Source organism: Pteropus alecto, unplaced genomic scaffold, assembly GCF_000325575.1.
Source record: "Pteropus alecto unplaced genomic scaffold, ASM32557v1 scaffold73, whole genome shotgun sequence".
In the NCBI taxonomy this organism is placed as follows: Eukaryota; Metazoa; Chordata; class Mammalia; order Chiroptera; family Pteropodidae; genus Pteropus; species Pteropus alecto.
Genome location: NW_006436284.1, coordinates 6,277,332 through 6,293,881, shown reverse-complemented (window position 1 = coordinate 6,293,881; position 16,550 = coordinate 6,277,332). Strand labels below are relative to the sequence as shown.

The 16,550-nt window shown below is 41.3% G+C and overlaps 2 pseudogenes; both read right to left on the bottom strand.

Moving 5' to 3' along the window:
* Positions 1-243: 243 nt before the first annotated feature.
* On the bottom strand, positions 244-362 carry LOC112480245 (annotated as a pseudogene).
* A 10,641-nt stretch (positions 363-11,003) lies between these two features.
* Positions 11,004-11,121, bottom strand: LOC112480234 (annotated as a pseudogene).
* Positions 11,122-16,550: the final 5,429 nt, after the last annotated feature.

Sequence of the window (16,550 nt, the reverse complement as noted above, 5' to 3'; positions counted from 1 at the left end):
GGAGCAGCGTTTCTCAAGCCTCCCATCCGTCTCTATCAACCCCAGTGCTTTGAATAATGCCTGTGTTTCTTGGCCTTGACCATAAAGCAAACACACCAGAACCTTTACTATGGAACTCAGGCTTCAGAATCTTTTTTAAAATCTCTTTAGTAGGCTGAATAATGGTCCCCAACCCCCAAAGATGTCCACATACTAATCCCTGGAACCCGTGAATGTGATTTTATTTATTTATTTATTTTTAAACTCCTACGGCACCTGGTATTCCTAGGTGGTCTCTCGTCCAAGTACTAACCAGGCCTGACCCTGCTTAGCTTCCGAGACCAGACAAGATCAGGCACGTTCAGAGTGGCATGGCCGTAGACCGTGAATTTTATTTTATATCGCAAAAAGGACTCTGTAGATATGATTGAACTAAAGATTTTGAGATGAGGAGATTATCCTGGATTATCTGATGTAATCACAAAATTCCTTATAGGAGAAAGGGTCAGAGGCAGAGAATAGGCCAGGGGACAATGAAAACAAAGATTGGAGTGATACACTTTGAAAATGGAGAAAGGAACCCACACCGAAGAACATAGGCGGCCTCTAGAAACTGGAAAAGGCAAGGAAATGAAATTTCCCCTAGACCCTTCAGGAGGAAATTGCCCTGCAGACAATTTCGTTTTTGACCCAGTGAAATTGACTTTTGGCTTCTGACCTTAGAACTGTAAAGACAATAAATTTGTGTTTTAAGCCAGAAAGTTTATGGTAACTTGTCACATAGCCCTAGGAAATTTATACAATCTCCATAGGTAACTCTAATGATTAGCCAAAGTGAAGAATCAATGATGAAGAAACTTGCTGCTCAATGTGTGTTCAAGGACCAACAGCATCTGCATTACCAAGGAGCTTTCTAGAAATGCAGAGTCTCAGGCCTCACCCCAGACCTGCTGCAGCAAAACTGGCATTTTAACAAGATTCCCAGATGGTTTGAATGCATACTTAAGTTTGAATTCTAGAGCAATGGTTTTTCATCCTAGCTTTAATTTAGAATCTCTTGAAGAACTTAAAAAATGTAGATCCCCGGCCAGGGCTTTTGGTTTTTAGAAGCTTCCCAGATGATTTTAAGGAAATCCTTGATGAAAGTGGTTGTGTCCTGTGCATCTTTGTATTTCCAGGGCCTAGCATAAAATTAGGCACTGAGAAGCAAATAAATATCTCGTTGAAACAAACAAAGTTCTCTAGGTCCTTGCTACTTCAATGGTGGTCATGGACCAGGAGTCTGGACATCAACTGGGAGCAGTCAGAGTGCAGAATCTCAGGCCCCATTCAGAGATTCAGAAATGCTGAGTGATTCTGTGCACTGCGCCAGGCCATTGTCAGTTTGGGAAGTGGTGGCTCTGCTATTAGGGATGAATGAGATTAAGGCAAAGAAAGTTGAGGTAATTGTCTCCAATTTATACTAGTTCAGCAGTAAACTCAAAATTGAAATCATTGCCTCAAAAGTATTGTTCCTGAGATCAAAATGGGACAGAGTGCTCTGAGGGATAAAATTTAGTTGGGTCAATAAAATTGATGGTTTTTGGATGGTAGAGCCTAAACTTGGTTTGGCAGGAGGGCTGTTGCATTCTCTGAGAAAAATTCTACAACTGAAGACCTATGTCCAGAAAGAATCTTTTGCAGACCCTTCTCCGTTCTAGCTTGGGCCCTCGAGCCTTCATTCAGGAGGAAGGTCTGGCTCAGTTTCTGTTGGCTCCAAGCCCAAAGGAGCTGAAAGCTCAGTTTATTCCTTCATGGGATCATGGTGTTTAATCACACAATTTAAATCTCTATCTGTCACATTCAGGGCTTAAATTGTCAGTATTATTTGCCCAATATTCTTAACGAGAGAGACAAAGATGAAGAAAGACAAACAGAAACTTTTGAGAGAGTCTCAGATACAAAAAATCTTTACGAGGAGAGGAAGTTGTTGCCTAGCTGAAATGCAGGGTACCTTGCAGATAGGAATCTAAGGATATTCAAAACAAGGATATTAAAAAAATATTTGCAAAGAAGTTTAACTTCAATTTCCTATCAAAAAGTAATGATTCTTATTTTTGTCTGAGCCATGCTTCAATTGTTCCTGATAAATTCAGAAGCCTAACTGTAAAAGAGTGACAATTTTATTTACTCTCTCAACAAAGAGATTAAACAATTCAGCAAGTGGATAGAATCAACATAGCAGTCTCATAGCTGGAGGAAGCCCTCTGGATCGTCAGGGGTCTGCAATCCACATACTTTCAGGAGCCCAGCAAGTGAAGCAAATGTGAGAAGGCAGTCAGCTGGACAATATTAGGAGTGGTTAAGACTGTGGGAACTGGAAAGTGGATGCTTAGCAAAATCATTCATATTTATAAAACAATGTTGGCCAAATAAAACACATCTGTGAGCCTAAGTTTGTCTACTTATTTATATTTCAGAAACTTGAGATCTAGAAAAGCTATATTTTCTGCCTAAGATCACATAACTATAACTTAAGCATTGAAACAAATACCCCAACTGTGACAGCTCTACATGTTTACACACCAAGGAGACATTTAGATTATATTTGTATGTAGAACTCTGTGTGTGTGTGTGTGTGTGTGTGTGTGTGTGTGCGCGCGCGTTGAACCAAAGAGGTTCCATTCTAATAATTGGTTGGATGATGCCTAGTTGCTAACAACAGAAAGAAAGTAACAGCTCTAAATCACAAGGTACCACAGTGAGAGAGTAAAACCAATGAAACCAGCAGCCGTTTCTATTCATCCAGCACACATTTTTACAAGGCTATAAATAATTGTATTTACAGATCTTAGATATTTTTGAAGCAGTAGTAAAAAACTATGTTTTAAGAAAAAGAATTCTAGGTTTGAAATTTAATTGGCCAATTACTTAGAAAAATACCATATGTTCTGAAGAGGTGACAATTAGTAGCTGGAGCCATTATCTTGGTCAGCTTGCTTGGCTAGACAAAGTCAGAGTACACCTCCAGACCGTCCTCAAACTTGAGATTTGAAGGCACAGGGATCACTGTAGCTTCCTAGTCAGTTATGTCTAGAAGCTCTCCTGTGCCAGCTTTATTTAAGAAATGCCAGTCATTAGCACTGCTCTTCTGTAAGAAGGTGAAGAAAGAGGCAAGCAACAAAGTCAATCAGAGCCCTGTGGAGTCACCCTCACACAGTGGACACAAGAGTCCTCTGTTTAGCATTGTTCTGAATGTAGACAATATGGTTATATTACTTTCCCTGTGCCAGGTACTTTCCATGCACTTTTTCATTTAATTCCCACAACGAATCGAATCTTAGTACAGTTGACATCCCTGTCTTACAGATGAGGAAACTGAAGTTTAGAAAGTTTAAGTAACTTGCTTTTGTGGTTGATTTGGGATTCGAATCCAGATCTGACTCTCTCCATAGCTCAAGCTGTTAGGCACTATCCTCTCTACTCTGATTCAAGCACCCAAAGGCAAACTTGACTGACATGGTCATTGTTTGCTTGCTTCTACCTTTCTCTCAATGTGGCCCTTATCTATGGATAAATCAGAATAACAGACTTCAGGCAGGGCTTTGAGCTCCAAATGTGCAGGGTGCCGACCTTGATACCAGTTATGGGAAGAGAGGTTGAGTGTGTTATTTACTAAGAACCCAAGTGTTTAAAAAAAACAATTTTAGGAGCTCCACTGGTAAGCCAGTAGAAAAAGGTGTTCTGCGGCACTAATGTCTAAAAAGCAAATTTTCAAAAAGCAAATCCCATTGTTCTACTGATTTCAGTTATAAAATCAGAGGCACATTCCCACAGTCTGGAACGGAAAAAGCCAGTTCTCGATTCACTGGGTTGAAAACATTTGGCAAGAACTGACCTGGCCTGGCCCAGAGAGGGCATACACAGTCCTCTCTTGACCTTGAAATCTCCATTCCAAGGTGAGCCTCTCCTTTCTCTTCCCCTTTCCCTGTTTTTCATCAAACTTGGAAGGGTCTCTGACTATAGCGGTTCTTAACTGCTTTCTATCATTTCACCTATTCCATTTACACAGCTGACTATGAGGGGAAGAGAGGGCTGTGATATCACAATTTACTGTGGGTATAATCATCTAAGGCAGATGCGTTCTATCAGAAAAGTCACAGATTCAGGACTTAATGCCTTATTTTATGAATTCTGTAGTTTCGAACATCTATATACCAAATTAGCCTAAAATATGCCTTTGAAGCAAATGGTGAATTTTTAATGGTGAATTAGAATTTTTCATTCTATTAACTTCATCATGAGTCCATCTTCCTGAATGCAAGGTTTTTGAGATTAACTCTAAGCACGTTTTGGAGGCCTGGCAAATTAAATAATAATCTAAATAAAATAATAAAGATCCAAAGATTTTGGTTGTCTTTTACTCAGTCTATTACATTTCTATAATTCCATTCGAACACTTCTACTTTCTCCCCTGTCACTTATTCCAGGACAAACACGTGTGTTTTTTGTTTTTTGTTTTTTTGTTTTTAAGAGAAGAGGTAGAGATTTTGTCCTTGCCTATTCTGCCTGGAATGACTGTCATTATAAGAGAGGGACTGTATCTCTCTGTTGTGCCAGAGGTCTATGGCATAAAATTGGGAGGAACATTGTATAGAGTACAAGGAATGGGTTTCAAAGCTGAGACCTAGCTCTGAGTCCTATCACTCACCACTTCCTTGTCTCTGGTTCTTTGTGTCCACATCTGTAAATTCAGGGTAATAGTGCCTGCTCATAGGGTGGCTATGTGTGTTAGAAACTGCTGACACACAGCAGTTGCTTAGTGATTACTTTTTTTTTTTTTTTTAGATATGGATAATTCTACCCCACTCTTTGGAAATTAAAGAGGCTGGGCTTGGTAAAAGAAAGGGAAAGCTCTTTTTTTGGTCTGCTTTTCATTTCAGAGTCTCCACTCTGATCTCTGCCTGATATCTGACACACAGCTTTTGCTTAGTGATTTCTTTTTTTTTTTTTTTTAGATATGGATAATTCTCAATCTTGAAGTAGAGGAAAAATACAGGGAGACACATTAATGGGTGTATGGGAGCTCCTCAGCGCACTTTTGTCCCCTCCTCTCTGATCTTTGTCATGCTTATAGGGCAAAGTGGGCCTGGTTCCTTCTTTCTCTTTCACCCTACTCATGGGAGATTCATGTGGTGGGCTGGCTCAAGGCCATACATGGTGGTGAAATAAAAGGGCTGAAGGGAATTTCCTTTAAATGGCGAAGCATTATTGAATGCCAGGAGAAATTTGTTCACACTCTCTAGTGCACACCCTCAGACTCTCACAGCAAAGCACAGTGATGAAGGATCGTTTCAGCATTCGATTAGATGTTAAAAGCAGAAGGAAGTTTTTATCCCAATTGTTAGTCTCTGGAGAGTCAGCATTCTGACAGCTGAAACCCGCCCCCTCCTTAAGTGCTTGATTCTGAGGGACACAGGAAGCTGTGGGTCTGACCAGATGCAAGAGAAAGCCCTTAAGCACCAGAGCAGCAGTAAGCCAGAGCTGCTGGGCTTAGCCTTGCCTCATCTCAGAGTTGGCATGACCTCTTGCAGGGAGGGCAAACTGTGGTTACCAAGACAGAGTGGGTGGGGTATTATATGCCCCAAGAGTTTCTAAATGCCAAGAGTTTCTAAAACCAAAAGAGTTATCAAATAAGAATGACAAGTCCCACAAAATGCAGCTGTCTCACCTCTCACCCACATCTCGCATTGGTGCCATGTCACAGCAGAACTTCCTAGTAGAGCAGCTAGGAGCCGCTCCTTGCCTTGGGCATTCCAGGCAGCAGAAAACTGTTCTTTCTCTCTTTTAGTGATTAGATGCTTCACTGGGTGGACCATAAGCATAGATCAAACTGACTAGAACAAACTAAAATTAAGATAGAAATCTCTACAGCTGAATGCAGCATAGCCATAGTCCATGAAGGAGGCAAAGGGATGAATAAGGACATTTCTTTCTTGGTTTCACTGTTGCATCTCCAAAAGAAATGACCAGTGTTACTTGGGTTATATATTGGTGACCACACATCCAGTTAACTCCTACTGTGCCCTTTCAGTCTCGAAAACATAATGATTTGGGGTGATAAATTTTACCATGGTTATAAGTCATAAACCATGGAGTTTATACTCATTTGCTGTTTGGTGGGAAGATGAAAATAAGGTATAAATAGGCGGAATTTGGAATTAAGAGATAAGACAACTTCTTAGGTAAATAGCAACCAGACCAAAATTATATCCAAAGGATGCAATAGGCTCCCTTACATTGGTGTTGGCATCAGCCTCCGAGCAGGCGCTGGTGTGATGGTAGAGAAGGACAGTGGCAGGATCTGGCTAGTCAGTGGGCACATGCCAGCACCGTGATTTCAAGGAATCTCCTGGGTTTGAAACAGGACATTAGCCAATGGCTGGAGTTTGGGGGAGCAGGATCTACCTTGGAATGAAGAATATTGATAGGAACCAAGCTGGGGTCAGAGCAAAGAACCAAGGCACACTCCAGGTATACAAAATGAGCAAGCGATTAGCTATGGGGAAAAGCTATAGCTCAGGATGTGTGGTCCAGAGGGCTTACCCCAAGAGGAGCCTGCTGTGTTCATGCCAGGAACTCATCTGTGTTACTGCATGTAATATTCACAATAGCCTCAGAAAGCGAGTGTTATATCCTTAAAGGAGGTGAGGCAGTGAAGGTTCAGAGAGTTTAAGTGACCTACTCATTATCACAGAGCCAGGAAGTGGCAGATCCAGGAGTATAACCTGATTGATCTTGATATAAAGTCTGCACTCTTTTCGTTATACCATGCTGCTGGAATGATAAGCAATTGTTCAGGCTGACAAGTTGGGGATGGGTATAGGTACAGAGTAATCAGAGAACCTGCTACCTTCTGAATGGGGCCAGTCATTGAGTATGTCTGTGATAGAAGAAGCATATGGGAGAGTGATGTGCAATTAGATTGGGAAGACAGGCAGGAGCAAAACATAATAGCCTTGGAAACTGTGCTGAAAAGTTTGGATTTTAACCTGTACGCAATGAGAAGAAGCAGAAGAGTGACAGAATCCAATCTGAATTTTAGAAAGATCATTTTGGCAGCTGGGTGGTACCTGGATTCTCAAGGAGGAGTGGCAATGGGGGAGAACAGTATATTCTTGGAAGGGTGGAGAGTCCTTTGTAGGTAGGCTTGGGCCATTTGAACAGGGACTCTGCAGTCCTGGGTGCAGAAACATGGCCTAGAATTAGGGTATATGAGCCTATGGTGGCAATGTCTCTTTGACCCTAAAGACTCTTTGACATGTGGTTCAGGGTGTGACCAGAAAAAGGACAGAGCAGAGCCATTTAAAGTATGGAGCCCCAGCTCATTCAGCTTCCAAGGATGGAATGTTTGTCTCTCTATAAAATGTGTAAGTAGTGAAGATTTGAATTAAAATGATAAGATGGAAGAAATAAGGCTACTTCTGAGAAGCCTCTATTTAAAAAGAAGAAAGCACAAGCCTTGATGAGCAGTTGGCTCTGTGGAAGAGGAGTAAAGGATCATCGCAGGCTCTGTCGGTAGGAAGAATGGTATTGTGCTATTAACTCAGAAAGGAGGAACACGTGTGGGAGGGAGTTCCATGTCAGATAAGGCAGTATATTCAGGGGAAAATGTTCAATAGTTGGAAATATGGAGTTTAGAGCCTAAGATATAGGTGGAGTTTGAAAATATAGATTCGGGAGTCATTAGCACATAGGTGATAATTAGAACTATGGATATGGTCAAATTGCCCAAGGAGAGAGTGTAGACTGAGAAGAGACTTCAGAAGGTGACAACAGCAGTCGACAAAGAAGACTGAAAAGGAGTAGCCAGAGAGGCCCAGGGAAATCCAGGGCAGGGGGAGTCACAAAGGCTCTTGGAGCCAGGCATTAGTTTCAAAAAGGATGGGGAAGGTCGCACGGCCAACTGCCACATCGAGTATGGGGAAGCTGAGGCATGCCCACAGGGTTTTAATAAATAGGTCACTGGTGACCTTAGTGAAACCAATTTCAGAGGAGGCATGATGGCCGAAGGCACACAGAGTTGTGTATAGAAGGCAAAGTGGAGACAGCGTCCACTTTGTTCTTCAAGACGTTTGGATGTGGGGGGAAAAAACAGGCCTAAGTTGGAGATGACACAGACTTTAGGAACAGTTGTTATTTTTTGTTGTTGTTGTGTTTCTTTTATACATGTGAGAGCTTAGAATATTTATTCGTGCTGAGGGGAAAGAGATGAATGAGAAGGGATGGTCAAAGATATAGGAAATAGAGGGGAACTCAATGAAGAAGGTCCCCGCGCAGGCAGGGTTCCGTGGGAAGAAGACAAGGATTTATACACAGGAGGTTTATTAGGTATTGCTTTTAGAATAAATGCCTGTGTAAGGAGAAGAGGAAGGAGGCTGGGGTGGAAGAAGAAATTGGGCCATGTTACTGGTGCAATGAAGGCCTCAGCCAAGCTCATGGGGACCTCTGAAGTTGGGATAGGCCCTCAGAGTTATCCAGAGTTAGAACAAGGGGGCTAGATCTTTATATCCTCACAGCAATCTATCACTGGGTGTAAGATTCCCTGGGAAAGGAGTCTGACCGAGGGCAAGGAGACTCTTTTCAGCTAAGCAATCCCTGAGGATGGCTGATAGCTTAGGGCTTCTGCCAGCAGCACTCCCAGTAGCTAAAGCCAAAAATCTTTCAGTCTTAAAGGGGATCCAGTCTGCATAACTGTATCAGTCAGAGTTCAGCTAGAGGGGCAGAATGACTAAGCGATATAGATTAAAAGATTTATTGCGAGGAATTCGCTTATACGCTTATGGGGACTGGGTAGGCAAGTTCGAAATCCAAAGAGAAGGTCGTTAGAAAGGACAGTCTGGAACTCCAAGGCCCAGGCTGAGGCTGCTGCTCACAGGCTTCGCTTCTTCTTCAAAGAAGCCTCTCAGTTCTCCTCTTGAGGCCTTTCAACCTATTGGATCAGGACGACCCAGATTACCTAGAATTATCTCCCTGACTTACAGTTAATTGATTCTACACTTTAATCACATCTACAGAATACCTCCACAGTGACATAGATATTAGTGTTTGATTGAATAACTGGGGATGATAGGCTAGTCAAGTTGACACATCAGACGATCATTATACCATCAGGGTATGCACTATAGTTCCCCAAAAGCAGAAATGAGTAAATATAATTTAATTTCTCTTAAACACATAACTGTAGTTCAGTGGGACTCACTGATTAGTTTTTCTGTTTCTGTAGAAAAGTTTTTCCTATATGTAAGCATTGACTTCCAAATATGTGACTATGACCACTACTTATACATGGAATGGCCAAAATATTAATAACGTATCTTGATTTTTATAACGGAAGTACATAGTGCTGAAATCAATCCCATACCAACCACCTGGGGAGCCAGCTCTGTCTGAATCCTCATTCCCACATAGTCATTTCACCCAATGAGGTGAGTGTGTGTTATGAACAAGGCAATTGTTCTTGGGTTCAAGTCCCTTCGCACACACACAAGGTGTCCTTAAGCTGAGTAAGTGGTTTCTCTAATATCTGCTGGCTGATAAGGAAAAATCTAAAGTTATATTTCTCAAACTTTTGATGCTAAGAATGCCTGGTAATTTTAGGAATTTTTGTTCGTTTGTTTCATTGAACATTTAAAATCCTCTCTTGGCATCAACAAGAGGGGTGACATGATCTGCAGTCTTTCACTACAGGGTCTATATTTAGCATCATGATATTTGGAGCCATAGATCAAACTCTGTTTCTGGACTGGTCTTCTCTTCTCAGCGGCAATGTCATTCCCCAAACCCAGATGTGCAACATCTGTCTGCCCTCAAGGAGTAATAACTATTGCTTCCTCTTCTGCGTTTTCTCCTCAGGAGCAGAGGAAACATTTGGTTGTCCTCACAGTATCTCCTGTCAGTCCTCCTGTCTTCCCTGTACCCCTATCCTGGCTCCCCGGGCTTCCCTGCCTCACTCTCATCTCCTGCCAGGATGCTCCAGAAACACAAAGTGGCCTATTTCCCTACTGGGGCTGCTGTTCTAGAACTCCAGGCATGTTTTCCTCTGCCCTCAGCCCACTCGCAGAGCCTGAGTGGAGATGAGAGAGGCCCGAGATGCAGGCCAGCCTCCACCCACCCAGAGGCTGAGTGGCCGAATGGAGTGAGAATTCAGCTTTACCTGGAACCCTGTGATGAGCAATGTTCGCTGTTACCTCTGGGGCAAATGTAATTAAGGACCTATCGAATTTCTGTTTCAAGCTTTATTTTAAGAGATTTGGAGTAAAAATAAGGTCACTGCATAACGAGCTGAGATTTGGAGTAAAAATAAGGTCACTGCATAACGAAGTTTGCGCTGTTGTTGTTCAGTCACAGATTCTGAGATCCTTCCATTTTGCTGATTTTAGATCAGGAGGTAGGCTTCTGGGACTGCCCAGTTAAGAGGAAAAGGGTATCCCCACCCTCAAAATAATTAAAATGACAAGCAAACCAGATTATGGATGACTTGGTTACTTTGGGCAGTTTTCCAAAATCAAAAGTAAAACTGCTGAGATGCCAAACTCTATATGTCATCATCTTTATAAGAATTTCTCATACAGGTGATTATTCTGCATGTAGGAGCAAGTTTGTATCATACGTGCTGTTACCAGTGTGAACTTTCTGGTAGCTTCATGAGATGAGTTTCCTTCTCCTTCCCTGTGACCCATCTCCTGACTGTTCCTCGAAGAGAAACCCACACCAAGCCCCAGATCACATGGAAAGGGGATCGTGTAAAATTAGCTCTAATAAACTAGGGATCAAGATTTGGGAGGCAAAGAGTGAAACCTAACCTTGATAATCTGTGACTTGTTCTTAGTTTTATTTTATTTATTTTATTTATTTCTTTTTCAGACAGGGTAACCCTTGGTTAACCTCACAGATTGCAAAGACCTTGTCAGTTTACAATCCTGTATGTATGTATGTATGTATGTATGTATGTATGTATGTATGTATGTATGTATGTATTTTATGCCTAACAGCACCTGGTCTTCCTAGGTGGTCTCCCATCCAAGTACTAACCAGGCCCGACCCTGCTTAGTTTCCAAAATCAGACGGGATAGGGCTTGTTCAGAGTGGCATGGCCATAGACATGTTCTTAATTTTAAAACCATGTTTTCTTAGAGATCCAAGTTCACCAGTGTGGTTGAGGAGCTGAATTTTCCTCCCTACCTTGGATTTTCCTATAGTCTCATATTAGCAGGACTTTAAAGCCCTTCTTTTAACAGCTGAATTATAAGAGATATAATGTGAGAAGAACCAGCATCATGGAACAAGTGAAGAATCTGGAAGTTATGTGAACAGAAAACAAGTATAATAGATAATGCATTTGGATCACCTCAATTTTTTAACATGTGCTCTTGTCCACAAGTATTTTTCCCTTGGAGCAATCTTGACTTTTTTCAATGAAAGTACAAACTCGGCTACCATTTTTCTCCATCTTCCTCCCCAACACTCTTCTTTCCCTCTTTCTCTGTAGATTAGTTCATCTGGGGTAGATAAGATATAAGATAAAGTAGAACCTGAGAAAAGAACTGTTACCTGTTTAACCTGCCAATTTGGCTGGACTTTAACATGTCTTACCATATCAAGGGCATGAACACAATGAGCAGCTTCTCCAAGGCTGCTACCTCTGAAGGAGTGGCATGTGGGGACAGAGTCTCTGAAGCAGAAGCCCTAGAGGCTGGAGGAAGTGGCGAAGGGATCCATCTCATTGGAGTACAGGCCTCTGAGTAAACCACTTCCAGAAAGGGGATGATCTCCTGGTATCTTAACATGTTGCTAGAGCCAAGAACAAGTGGGCCAGAGGGCCTGGCCCTGCCCTGAGCAGTTTCAATAATTACTTAATTATACCCCTGCCTACACTGCTCTGCCTCTGAATTTAGGCTGCTTTAAAGGACCAGAATGGAGGTGCTTAGTGCTGAGCTGGTTGGAACACTGCACTGGCCACAAACAGGGGTGAAGGGGAATCAGAGGGCATGAGACATCCTTGCCTCTGCTCTGTCAAACTAGCTGTGTGACCTGTAGTAGGTTATGGACCCACTCTGGGCCTCATTTTCTTCCCTGTGAAACAGGCTATTATGAGCAGTAAAAAAAAAAAATAGTAATACCTAGTTCAAATGACATTTGAGAAAGTACCAAGCTCAATGTTGTACTTCTTCAGATCCTGTCATGCTGACCTCCACAATGACTGTGGCTTTGAAGAGCCAGAAACAAAAGAATGTTCCAGGGACCACAGAAGAGGACACCACTGTGGAAAGATAGACCCCAAAGCTTCCTCATAATTATGCTATGATAGTCTTACTCTATATTCTTTCACATATAAGAAGTTACAGTCAAACCATTAAAAATCATTAAAAAGCTTGTCAGAACCCAAGTAACCAAATGAGAGCTGGGAAATGCAGTTTTCCTATGATCCTGAAGTTTTCAAAACATTTTTTTTTGTGAAATTTAGAACTTTTGGGGGGACATTGTCTCAGAGCCAGTTTACCAGCCAGCTAAGGACATTAATCACACCTGTTTTTTTAGCATAAAATCCAGTTGGGTTATTCACCTCGACAATAAATGACTTTTGAAAATTTCTGATAACCTATTTTCAAAAGAATCTTGACTTTTTGCAATGCTAAGGTAATTCTAAACAAGGTTATCGAGCTCTGAAGGAGAAAATTCCTGAAGAGGAATTTTGAACATTTTGAGTAATAGCTGCAGCTTCCCTGGGCAGGAAGAGCATGGCATTGTGGGGATTCTGGGGCCAGAAGGACCTGGGTTTGAAACCCAACTCCCGGCTTCTTGCTCTCTTGGACGTGTTACTTATCCTTTCTGACCATCAGTCAGAGGAATAATAATGAGTTCGAGGTTCAGGTAAGGACTCAAGAAAACTATATTTCTTTAGCATCCAGCGCACATGTGCACAGTAACTTTTTCTTTTTTTACTGATCCTTTGAATACAACTGTATTCATTTATGTGCATGGAAATAATAGTAATAGTAATAATAATATTAATGTTGTGAGTAACACTGTGAGTGGGGTCCTATAAGTGCTTTATGTGTATTAGTTTATTTCATCTTCACAACAGCCCTATATAGTAGGTACTATTGTTATCCTATTTTTTAGATGTAGAAATAGAGGCACTGAAAGATTAAGCAATGTGTCTAAGGTCGCAGAACAAGTGAATTGCAGAATTAGAATTTACAAACCTGAGAATCTAGGTCCAGAGTCTATATTCTTGGCACATTACTTAATTATCACATTTTATGTACTTCTTAGGTCGTGTGTGTGTGTGTGTGTGTGTGTGTGTGTGTGTGTGTGTGTGTGTGTGTGTGTGATAGAAAGAAGCAAATCTGAGCAGAAGGGTAGATACCCAGGCTGCATGAGAGCTCCTCTTGCTGCCCAAGCTCTGGCTGCACTCACCAGTCTGAATACAGAAGAGTTTTTTTCCCTAAGGACCTTCATGGTTTCAAACAAAGCCTAGACACAGAGCAGAAGGCCAACGACTATCCATCACCATCAGCTTGAGCTGCCATCACTCCTAAGTGTCACTTAGAACTAAAGAACATAAATAGTTTCTGAACTAACCTAGTTGCTGGTGGAGGGCTAGCTATTTATCCCTTATAGCTGTTGTTATTTCATACTACTTGTCTCTCATAATCCCATTTTACTAATAATGATACGGAGGAAGAACAACTTGCCAAGACTACCTAGCTAGTAACTAGAGAAAGCTACTGAGTTAGTTTTCTATCACATTGCTTCAGTCTTCCTTCTTGGAAGAGTGAAGCTTTCACCTAATTCCTTCTCTCTATTTTTATTTTCACCTTCACTTTCTTTCTGGAAGCCAAATTGACTCCTAGAAAGATGAAAAGTGTGAAGCAGAGAGCTGCATGGCATCAAAAAGAAAGGTAGAATTGCAGAAAGGCCTGGGGCTGGGTGGAGGCCCTGGCTGCTGACCTTGGATATAAACAGCCAAGTGACCCATTTTTTTCCAGCTCTACCCACATGGTTTCCATTGTTAACCGTGAGTGGCCATTGGCTGACTGCAGAAGCAGAGCTCCAAATGCTCTGTGCAGCAATAAGCTTGACACTGCATAGGAAAAGCACGCCACTCTCCGCTCTGCACAGGGTTTTTCCCCCGTTCAGCTAGCACTGCCCTTCACCAGGGAAGGGAGTAAACACACGATGCAGAAGAGTGCTGTTGGATTTCACATGTTCTCTACCTAGTTGACTCCAAGTCACAACAGCCCTATTTAAATATAGAACTTATATCAATTCCCAAGTTCATGCCATTGTTTTCTGATTCTTCAGCTCTAAGGCCTTCCTATCTGCCCAGGGGAGGGAAAGTGAGCTGGTATTCTGTTTAACAAAATACATATATTTACAGTTGGCTCAGTTCTGGGCACTATGCATCTTGTTAGGTGACCAAGGAGCTTGTCTTTGTGCAAATAAGCTTGGAATATGAAGCTGGGAGTATGTGTGAAAATATTCCAGGTGAAACAGAGCTTATTTACATAAATTTTACTCTGAAAGAAAAATCTGTTGGGAAAGTGATAGTTTGGAGCTGTAAAGTATAAATTGTAAAGTATAAAGTGTAAATACACCAACTCTATTGGTTATGCTCAACATCATTCTTATATTTTTAAATTAAGCAATTTATTATGTTATTATCAATTATCTTATTTTCTAATCATCTCATCCGTTTGTTTTGTCTACTTAGGTAAACTGTTTTAGAAGTATGGAAAAGAATCTTTCTTTTTCTCGTTTCTCAATAATTCATCACATAACTGTAACAGACAATTGTCATCTTTTCTTCTACTCATTATCTAAAGTTCCTTTCTATCTTTGGGGAATCCCCTATCTATGAAGCAGAGCCTAGTCCTCCTACTGAAGCTGAAAATTCCAGACTGGATTTCCTGGTCTCCCTTGCTGTTAAGATACAGTTGAGTGATCAAGGTTGTACCCATCAGGTGGTCCTCAAATCTACTAGTGGCATGAAGAAGGGAACATGCAGAACCCACTCTAGTGCTGAGCGTTGCACACAGGGGCAGCTACTCAACTTTACAGGGCAGCAGGGTCAGTGGTTCTAACATTAGCACCCAAGGACAAGCGCTGTCAGGCTGGCAGAGCAAGCTGTAATGTGCAGGCACAGGGTGGCAGCTGTGCTATTTTCTCAGGATGATTTCTGCAGTGGGATTTATGGTCGTGTTCCTGGCCGCACAGTCTTCAAGCTTTATTCTCTGGACACCCTAGAAATTCTTTGAGTTACCCAATGTCCTTTCAATGAATTCCTCTTCTTAAATTAGCTAGAACCTATTTCTGTTGCTTGCAACAAAGCATCCTGAGAGATACAGTGTTAAAGCAAACACCCAATAAATATTTGTAAAATGACTAATTAAGAACTTCCGACATTTCCTCCAGTCCTAATGAAATTCAAGACCTTCTTAAAGAATATGTACACAAATAGGGAGACAAAAATGAACACAGACTATTTAGGAAACAAAGAATAGGAGACCTTTGTTAGAGCAGGAAATTCATGTAGAAGAGTAATGAGAAATGAGAATGGAAAACTAGGTTGGGGAAATATTGTGGAAGACCTCAAAAAGCCAGGCTAAGGAGTTTGGAATTAGTCTTCAGGTTTGCGGGTATGTATGCAAAACTAGAAAGTTTGGAGTATGTGTATCAGTTATTGCAGAGTGCCTTTAGCACAATATTCCCAAATTATTATGTGTCAAACCTCCATATAGAGAATATTAACGGGGAATCGGGGATCTATAGTCATACGTGTTTGGAAACTAGAAGATCATTTGAAATTCAAAACATTCTTTATTATCCTAGCAGGATGAATTTCTAAGAGGGAGCATTCCATAAGTAGCACTTCTCAAACTTATTGGATATAAATTTCACCCACCTAAAAATGTTGGTGATAAAGAGCTCCCACCCAGGGGAATTATCCTAGTTTCCATTATCAACCAAGTTGCTTATTTGAATGAACTTTCAGTAAATCTAAATGAAGAACATTTAAGCTGAATTAATAAAACCGTAAGACCTGATAATTGCTGCTTGTTGTGGCTGCATCTGGCCTCATGCTGGCCTCATGCTGAGTCCCTCTTTAGCTTTTATGTAACTGTTCCCAAGTACTTTATGACCATAAAATTGACACCCTATCACAGTGACTGTCTCAGGGTTGAACAGTGGTTACCTAATGGCTTTAATAAAGGAAGAAGTTTGGCAAGGCTCTGAGCTTTATTATACATTTTTTAAAGACTTCATTTTTCTAGGACAGTTTTATGTTCATAGCAAAATTGAGCAGAAGGCACAGAGGCGTTCCATATACCCACTGTCCCTACACCTATAAGAGCTTCCTCCGTTATTAATACCCTCCTTCCATAGTGGTACATTTGATGAACCTCCATAATCACCCAGGGTTCATAGTTTATATTACAGTTCACTCTTGGTGTTGCATATTCTATGGGTTAGGGTAAATGTATAATGACATGTATCTACCACTATAGTATCATACAGAGTATTTT